General features: G+C 36.8%; 2 long non-coding RNA genes across 2 annotated transcripts; one reads left to right on the top strand and one right to left on the bottom strand.

Annotated features, from left to right (window-relative positions):
• Positions 1–462: 462 nt before the first annotated feature.
• Positions 463–1133, top strand: LOC145580977 (uncharacterized). The gene is made up of 2 exons (XR_014099600.1): positions 463–790; positions 871–1133. It is a non-coding gene; the product is annotated as an uncharacterized LOC145580977 (long non-coding RNA).
• A 6062-nt stretch (positions 1134–7195) lies between these two features.
• LOC145580902 (uncharacterized) lies at positions 7196–8759 on the bottom strand. The gene is made up of 4 exons (XR_014099599.1): positions 8320–8759; positions 7880–7935; positions 7726–7803; positions 7196–7633 (listed from the first exon to the last, which is right to left on the bottom strand). It is a non-coding gene; the product is annotated as an uncharacterized LOC145580902 (long non-coding RNA).
• Between the last annotated feature and the right edge of the window lie 852 nt (positions 8760–9611).

Here is a 9611-nt window from a genome sequence, read left to right as displayed (position 1 = left end):
AAGAACCGAACCAAACACATGGAAAATTATTAGTTCGTTCCGATGGTTTACCGCATGTTGGTTATTTAGATGATTGGAGAAGGTAAAAGCTCCTTTGTATATGAATGGTGTCTTCCCTTTTCTAAGAGTTTGTTGCTCATATTATTGTTACCTGTATACCAGGTTTCTACCTACAGGAGCTCCCTCCCTGCTACGAAAGATGATTTCGGGGGTAAGATTTTCAATGGGAAATGTTGTCTATAAACCGTGTTATGTCTTATGTCACAGTTATGAGCCTAAACATAAATGTTTATTTTCTTTTTACAGGTAATGAGCGCTTCTAACTATTTCATTATGGGTGATTGGCCATTAATTTTATCGTCTGCACGCATTTGTAAGTTTAAGTTCATGCACTTGTCTCCCTATTTATGTGGATTATTAGAGTCTTAATGGTTTAATTTCTAACTGTGATTTGGTGTTAGCTTCAGGTAGTATCGTTCGATGGACAATTAGATTACAATATCGTGATGCTCCCTTTATTGTCAACATTCATTTGCAATCCTAGATGTTCTGTGCTATTGGTTGTCTCAGAGGTTAGTATCTCTTTTTTGCCTTCAACACATCGAATTGGTGCTATATGAAAACTATTTATTGGATTCTTTGAGGTTTTTCTACAAGACTGTGGAAGAACCTTAAGTTCTGATCTTGCTCTATACCGGATTTTTATTCCTTTAACGACAATCACCCGATCTGAAATGATGTTGTTATCTGCTGACTCCATAACACCAGATATCAGTTCTATCAGTAGACCGTTAAGTTGGTTGACCTTTCTATTTTGATATTAGGTTCAATCTTATTGCTTAATCATAGGATATCCTTTTCTGTGACCAGATGTTGAACATACAACAAGTTTATCACGATATATTTGTCTGTTGCGTGAAAGGCCTCACAACTTCCAACCTGTCAAGGAACATGTTGCTGGTACAAAGGAGTCATGCGTAAAACTGCAAAACGCCCCTTAACTTAGTTGAGCCCCCCTTGTTTGTGCTAATTTAGGTAATTCTTTTAATATATTATACTAGGCAATGTATAACAACTTGTAGTCTTGTACTATTATTCTGGTTTTTTTTTTATTAGAGTTGTATTATTATTTCTGTACTGCATTTTATAATTGAGGCATTAGAATATTCAACAGTTATATTCTCACTTTAAAATTTGTCCAACAGGACCTTGATATGAGTATGGCCCAACCGAATTGTAAAGCCCATCCAACTCATCCTAAGTGAGCCAACAGAAGTAGGCCACAATATTGGGCCATACTTCAATATGATTCACTCTAAACGTTGGTATTCTTTGTATCACTTATTCTTGGAATAAAATTCGACACATACCCATACCATTGGCCAATAATAAAATTTGACACATATTCATAATATTGGCCCATATTATTGGCCCATAATATTGGACCTATATTACATTTGGCATAGTTTATGAGTATTGACCTGTTATCTTAGGCTTTCTGAAACGAACATAAAGGTTAATATTTGGAATTTCTGAAAATCTACAAGTTCTTAGTGAAATTATAAAGGAAAATAAACAGTTTCCATTAAATACACATTTTAATACACAATTACAATCAACATTAAAGTAACCATACAGAATAGGCCAATTATTTTGGTTTAGTCAACATATAAACATCTTCATTTCACAAAGCGATATGTCCTTGAATTGGTTAAGCTATCAATTAACTCCAATGTGTTTTCCTTCCTGAAAAAAACTATCGCGTGGCCACCATCTACTACAGTCTTCGATGACCCGTATACTACAAATGGGTATAGTTCCCAGCAAATCACGCGCCCCAATGCAAAGTAACTCTGGTCTCGGTTAATATTGCCACGTCTGGCATAGTTAATTCCACCGTGGCCTTGAAATCTTCCACAAATGTATCTTTTGCCATGCTTTTGCAATTCCACACCAACCATTTATTACGGTTGCAGATTGATTCTGCTACTACAACATCAAAGTAACCCACTGTCATACTAATGTTGATTTTTTTAACGTCTAATAGGTTGCTAGTGTGTAAATTGGATGAAATTGTTAATTGTTTTATTGTACAATTGTTACTAGTAAAAAACAAGTGTTTATAATCACTGTAACTATTGAATTTGATGCAGTGAGTTCCAACTATAAGATTGGTGGTTTGTAGTTGAGGTTCAGCATCACTTCCAAGAAAACTTGAAATACTTTCTGGAATGATTTTTTCATATCCCACACCACCTTCACCACCATGGTTTGCAACTATCCATTTCAGGGCTACCTTCAACCCAGCTGGTAATAGAGATAGATCGGACAAATCTGACAAATAGCCGGGTGTAACATCGTTATTGTCATGGATGACAACTACATCCCCACCAAAGTTACCACCACTTGCAACCGTCTTAGCAGCGGATTTTGCATCTACAAGTGTGATGGGAACTTCCCATTTGTTGTTCAACACACAACTCTTCACCACGGCAAGCAGACCTTTTGGCTTGGTTACTTTGGTTGAGTCCAACCGCTTCCTTTTCTTTTTGTAATGGAACTCTACTCGTGGTTTAATAATCATAGCTGGAATGAGCATCTCCTTACTTGCCTTGCTGGTTTTATGTTGGGTACTTTTGATATCTTTTGGTTTTCTATTTTAAGGGCGTACGATCATTTTGTGTGAAGAAAAACAAAAACAAGCCAGCTATATTAACAGGAGTATTGGAATTGTTTGTAAGAGGGGGTAGTGGATTGGCTACTAATTCCTATTGCAGCATTTTATAGGTGTGTTTTTTTCATAGGAGTAGAAAAATGTGGTTTTACCTCCAGAATTGAAGCGAAGGCGGGAAATTGAAATAATTGGTACATAATTTTACCACCAAAATGAAAATAATGGCGCTAAAATATGCAATCAACTTGTAATGCAACCCTAGTAGTTTTTGGTCCTTTAAAATGCTAGAAGCTTCTTATAAATAAACCTTTTAATACCAAAAGTTTAAATAACAATCTATTTAGAATTGAAGCTGTTCCGAGAACAATTGATTTTTATAGTAACTGTAATTGAAATCAACTACTTTAAGAATGCACACCTGCCTTAACTAAAAGTGAATTGCAATTGATTATTGTTTTCGAAAATGGGGTTGTGTGAAACCGTAATAGTTGGCCAATCAACCTTAACCATACATCTTTATTGGCCTATCAACGCACACCTTAAACAGTGATGAGTAGCTGATGAATTTTTTTACATAATTAAAATATCCTCAAATTCTTGTTTACATCTATATACTTCCCTTAATATATTTTCAATATTATTCTTGATCAACCATTAATTTTCAATAATACTTAATATATTTTTATTGAATTTAATTACTTTATTATTATCTAAGGAGTTTCAAAAGAAATACAACTATTATTATTTTAAAAGGATCAGATAATAAAAAAAAATATTATAATACATTAGACAATAAATCTCTATAAATTAAATTGATTTGGTTGTAATATATTAGACAACAAATCTTTATAAATTAATTTCATTTGGTTAGCTTATTTTATTATACAGTGAAAGAGGTACTTTTTTATAATTCCTTAAAAAAAAGGTACTTTTTTATAAGAGATACTTATTTAAAAATTTTATGATGGAGATACAAATATATTTAGGGTATGTGATACCTTCAACTATAAACACCATTTGTGATTAGGTTGTTGAACTTTTGGTTCAATTAATTTTTTATTTAACGCAATAGGAATTCCCGGTGGAAGGTTTCGTATATATATTACAAGTATATTGTTATTCACATACATACTTTACGACTAAATTCAAGTCTTTTATTCTCACCCACATTTAGCACATTTTTATTATTTAAATTTTTTACACACCTTCTAGGGTGATTATTAATGATTTTTCCTATATCCTATGTTGATTATTAGCTAATGTATTATGAATAATTTAAGAAACCAGTAAATTAATTAATACTTTATCATTTTACAAATACTTTGAGTATGTACTATCTCTTGTTTCTAAAGTTTTATTTTCGATCAAAGTTGTTTATTTCTATATTAAGTAAATGATTAGAGTACTAAAAAAATTAAGAGTTTTATGACCATTAATAAAGCATTTCATAGCTAATATTCATTTAATAAGCATAGTCGCATTATATAATCATAATATAAACCGCTACATTTTTTATATGTTACATAGTACATAAGAAGGTCTTATCATAAAACTAATACTAGTCATAATTATAGAAGGACCGGAGTTAACCAAAATGATAACCAACTTTAACAATTAAAACTGGGCGTTAACTACATAATCCAACAACACAAAATGATTAACACCCACTTCCACATAGCTTAAAAATACCCAAACAAAATGTTCCCAAACCATGATGTTACACGTTGTAGCCCTTAATCGATCATTCACTATTCAGCACAGTCATTACCACCATCATTCTAAGATGGTCTTCAGCTTCTTGTGGCAAAGAGACTTCAGGTTAAGTGGGTCTGATTCCTTTCCCTACAATAACGAAAATAATTCATGACAATAAACTGGTAATGCAAGTAATTTAATAAAACTAATCCTAAGTGTTTTACCTGTAAAACAACATCGGTTAATGCATAATTAGAGAATAGAGGTGTCCCTACCATCTTAATGACCTCTTACTTGTACAGAATAGCAGTTCCACCGGAGCATGAATGGATGAACGAGGTGTGCACTATGAAATTCACGGGCAACCTAGAAATAACCTCCTCACGTTTTCATCAAAATGCCTTGTGTCTAAAAGGATAACAACTGAAGGATTCACAACTCCGTACATCAACTCAAAATTCTGGAGGAAAGAATCCCGACTAATACCATGCACATTCCAAGACACCATTTTAGTGTTTAACGGCACATTATTCAAATGAGGGACCCAATTGGGGCATGAAACTAGATCAAATGCTACTATGTGGAATGGCCCCCTTTTAGGAGATTTAGTTGCTTTGTAAATTTGTATGATAACCACACACTCATAAACGGGAACATTCAACACCTGGAAGGCGTCTGTGAATGTTCCCATGCAAAGGTACACCATATCCAAGCACAACCTAATCGGTGGAATATTTAAATCCAACACCGGCTTTAGATCTATTAGGTGTTGTAAGTTGCGAGGGATGTAGCTCTTTGTTTCTAGGTACCACTTGAGCAGTAATTTTGCTTCAACTGGTATAGCATAACAATCATCAATGTTTGGGATATGTGCTGGACATGTCACCGTTTGTAAGTGATCAGGGCGCATTTTGAGAGTGGAGTATTGTGGGTTGAAAGCATTTGGATTAAGGATCAATTGGGCTATAGTTTGTCTATAAACAAACTCTGGGTTGTTGGCTTCATCATGACATAGGTATATCATGGAGTTAAAATCAGGCTCGGTTTGGGTACCTTCAGGTGGATGGAAATATAAACAAACTCTGGGTTGTTGGCTTCATCATGACATAGGTATATCATGGAGTTAAAATCAAGCTCGGTTTGGGTACCTTCAGGTGGATGGAGTTAAAATCACTCTGCGAAACAAGCAGTTGGACGAGCTCGCCCAAGAGCAAAAGCGGCTGATGGAGGAGAATGAGCGTGATAATCTTGCCCGGCTGAAGATCACTTGGAGCCTCCTCTACCCAGATATAGACTTTGAGGTTTATAAACTAAGGTATGATTACGCCACTGAGGTGTATGATGCCCAAATACTAGGTCAGGCTCCTCCGCCTCGTTTCAAAGATTGGGCTGTAGAGTAGGGATATAAAGTCTTTGATAACTAGGAGCCGGCGGCGGATGATCAAGATGAAGGCCAACCCAGCCAGGATCAGCCGGAGCAGCAGCATCCACCTCAGCCTTAGGCGGGCCTCCCCACTTTCTGCGGCAGTATGCCATCCTGTTTCTTTACCGGCTTGTATGCCGTGTAATATTGTATCTTTACCAACCAAGGGGTTGGTTTAACAATTTAATTTTTGTTTCTTCACTGGATGTAACTCTGGTTAATACAACTTCTGGCCTTTGAGCCATTTTAAATATTAAATGAAGTATTCCGACTCAGTCGGTTGTTTATACCTGTTTGTTTTTTAATGAATTTTTCAATTTGAATTTTGCGCATGCTTGCAATTCTTTAATATTTTGCCTAACTTCGAAAAGCATGCGGGAGTTTGCAATCTGGGTGCTCTTTCCCCTGGACGATTGTGTGGTTGGTTTTGTTTCAAATTGATTGATTGGCTTGAAAACACTTGATACTAGGAGAAGTATGGAGTGTTTTTTGGCCGATCAATCATAATGGTGATTGCCCCAAACCAAGTGCACAGCCGGCCATTAAAGCGGGTTCTTTGAGCTTCTTACCCAGGCGGTTATATTCCGTCTGGGGTTATTACATAGCCATTACACAAAATCTTTTGCCCCAATTGGGAGAGAAAGTGCAACTTTGGAATAAATAACATAAGTGAGAACTTCAGCCGGATACCGACTGATGCCTCGGGGAATCCGGTATTCGATAACTTAATCGTTCTTCGTATTGCCTGTCTGCCTGGGTAATACTCAGACGGACTCTTTGTTTAACTAACGAAGTTTGATACTTAGTGTAATTCAATAATTGCTTGTCCGTCTGGGTAACACTGAGACGAACTATTTGTTTAACTAACTAAGTTCGACACTTAGTGTAAATTCAATTTTTTAATAACGCTCGGCCGATGGTCCGATTAAAAAATTAAGCACAAAAACGCTTAGTGGCTATACAACTGGTCTCAAACAAGACCAAAGGCCTAAAGAGGCCGGATGGTTGCTTATTTTATTAAATCGCCTGTCCCAACATGGACAAAGGCGTCCGGCGACACCCCTCCGGGTGCAATCGTCGCAGAGAACAGACTACTTGTCGGTTCTACGTACCTATGCAGACGACGACAATTGAGCGACCAAATTGGTCAACTCATAGCCGTCTAAAATGCATCCACCGTATCCACCACATCCACCAGCATGCCCATAAGAATAAAATCTACGAGCGAAGGACCGGACACTAGTAAGCAGTTTGGATAGCACCATAGTGCACCAATCATATTGAACGGCTTCCATAGCACATGTCAAAGCAGGTACCAGGTCAGAAGACAATCTAGTGGACAACGTATGACACAACAGCATTTCTAATGCAATCAATAAGAAGAGCGTCTTAAACTCTTTCTCCTCGTTCTCTTCCCAGTAACACTCAAGCCTCTCCATTAACTCAGGGTAGATCGGAATTCTTACTTTATCAAAGACGTCTGGTTGTCCATTATTCCGTGTTGCCCCGCATTTTGCAATTATTTTTTTCACCTTATCCCGTTGTGTACTCTTTAATGTTTTTCATGAGGGAAGTATCTTTTTTCCATTAGGGATGCCAAGGACCCAATGAATTTGATTTTTAGACAACCTTAAACACCTTCCATCCTAGGTTAGTAACATCTTACTAATCGGATCCATTCGGGTCACTAACTAGTACCCCAACTGCCTTGGAAGATGCATGTCACCAGATAAATACAACAGCCCTCCAAATCCCATTTTGTCAACCCACCGTCTCCTACGTGAGTCAAAGGTTTGACAGATTCTGGCAAAACTCTCCACTCGACAATTCAAGTTTGGTGGCTGTTGAATTTGGGTAAGATACGTTAAATGGAAACAATAACAACAACATAACATTTACCTGAACTTGGAGAACAACACACATTGTACAATACCTTAGACCTCGCCTTAAAAAAATCCTTTAAAACTTCACCTTTAGCCTTTATTTTCCCACCGACAGTCAAACTATCATCCTATAGGTAGATTTCAACCCATCATAAAACGAAAGATAAACAACGAGAGAGTATGTTGGTGTGATTTAGAACTTACCTTGAACATTGCCTGGAAAACCTGTTTGCTATCTTGCATCATTTGGAACTTACCTTGAACATCAACCAATGAATTAATACACATTGCAAAGTTTGAGCACAACCAACCGTTAAAGGAAAAAAATTAAAAAAAATTCCGAAAATTATTCTAATACTGCATACTCAAATTCCAATTCATAACATTTCTTTGACGATAATTGGATTGGTTTACAGCAAAATTGGGCTCCAAAATAAATTCCAGAACACAAATGATGTTCACTAATACCCATGGGCAAAATTCAAAATAAATACACAACAATTTAACATATTTGACTCGCAAGCTAAGCTATTTAATTCCCAAAATCTAACTATCTAATAAACAACAAATTTCCTGAAACATAAAGCCATAGGAAGAGATAATCAAGAATTTAGAGACGACACAAGCCGTAGAAAGAGCAACTTTTCTTTTCGAATTCGACGGGACGGTCTTGCGGCTTTTGATTGTATTCCGACAACCGCATAACCCTCAAGAACCTCAATTTCACTTACAATTGATCCCCGGTGACAGAGTGTCAGAGTTCCAGCCACAGAAGCAACAATCGGTGAGAATGTCGCCGTAGGTTTTCAGAGATTTGGGAAAGTATCCAGAAACGTTACAACAATTTGCTCAAAGACGGATGTTAAAAAAAAAGTAGTCAAGCGTTAGTTTGACTATGAAGAATGTCTGCCATGTCATTTAGACGTTTTCCCAATTAATGACCGTAGCGACCAAAATGCCCCTCACCCTTTGTAAGGAAATGACATAGTTGCCTCTTAAATTACTGATTTCGCAAATCAGGCTGATGAACTTGAATTTCCCCTTCGGCTCACGCTTGCACTCGATACTCCGTAAAGAATTTGATAAAAATAGCAAATTTTAGGGTTTAAATATACCTCTAAATATTAGAGTTCTACTTAAAATAAAATAGGATTACATAAATTATATCATTTATAAAGTTATACTTTAAAGATTACCAATAATTTTATTTATTTATGTTTTTTAAAATACGGGTATTACACAATCTCTGTCCATTGTGTTCTGCTGAGACCAAGACTGTTATCCATGCTTTTCCTATGTGTTGGCGAGTGCAGGAGCATTGGGAGGACTGTGGCTGCTCTAGAATGGCCAATTAAAGGGAGTGTGATTCAACCCGTGACCTGGTTATTAGCTGGAAAAAATTAAACTCGAAAATTTTCCAAAGAGGTATGTTTCTTGCTTGGTGTTTGTGGGGTGATAGGAATTGCAAGGTGTTTCAGAACAGAACAACTCCAAATGATGTGATTGGTGAACGTGTGAATAGGTACATTGATGTGTAGGGTAAGTACACCACTCGCATCTATGGAGCTGCTGGGTTACGCCCTCCCCGTAGCCCGAATAAGTGGTGTGCTCCCCCTGCGAGTTTTGTCAAGATTAATGCGAATGCGTGTCTTGCTGATGAAGGGTGGGTAGGGCTTGGAGTTGTTGTTAGGGATCACGAAGACAAGGTTATTGCTGCTGCTACAAAAAGATGACGTTCCTATTAGAGCCCATAAATTGCAGAGGCTAGAGTACATATGGCCTTTCTAATCCAATTGCAAAGTCATTATCGAGAAGCTATCAAAGAATTCGCAGGCTGTGGAGTTCAACTCTATTCTTGGTGATATCATGAGCTTATGTTCTAGTTTCATGTCCGTTGTTTGGTCACATGTGAAACGTGATGGTAATTGTGTTGCAC

Source organism: Chenopodium album, chromosome 1, assembly GCF_948465745.1.
Source record: "Chenopodium album chromosome 1, dcCheAlbu1.1, whole genome shotgun sequence".
Taxonomy (NCBI): domain Eukaryota; kingdom Viridiplantae; phylum Streptophyta; class Magnoliopsida; order Caryophyllales; family Amaranthaceae; genus Chenopodium; species Chenopodium album.
Note: the sequence above shows the minus strand (reverse complement) of the source record. Positions and strands in the feature narration are given on the sequence as shown.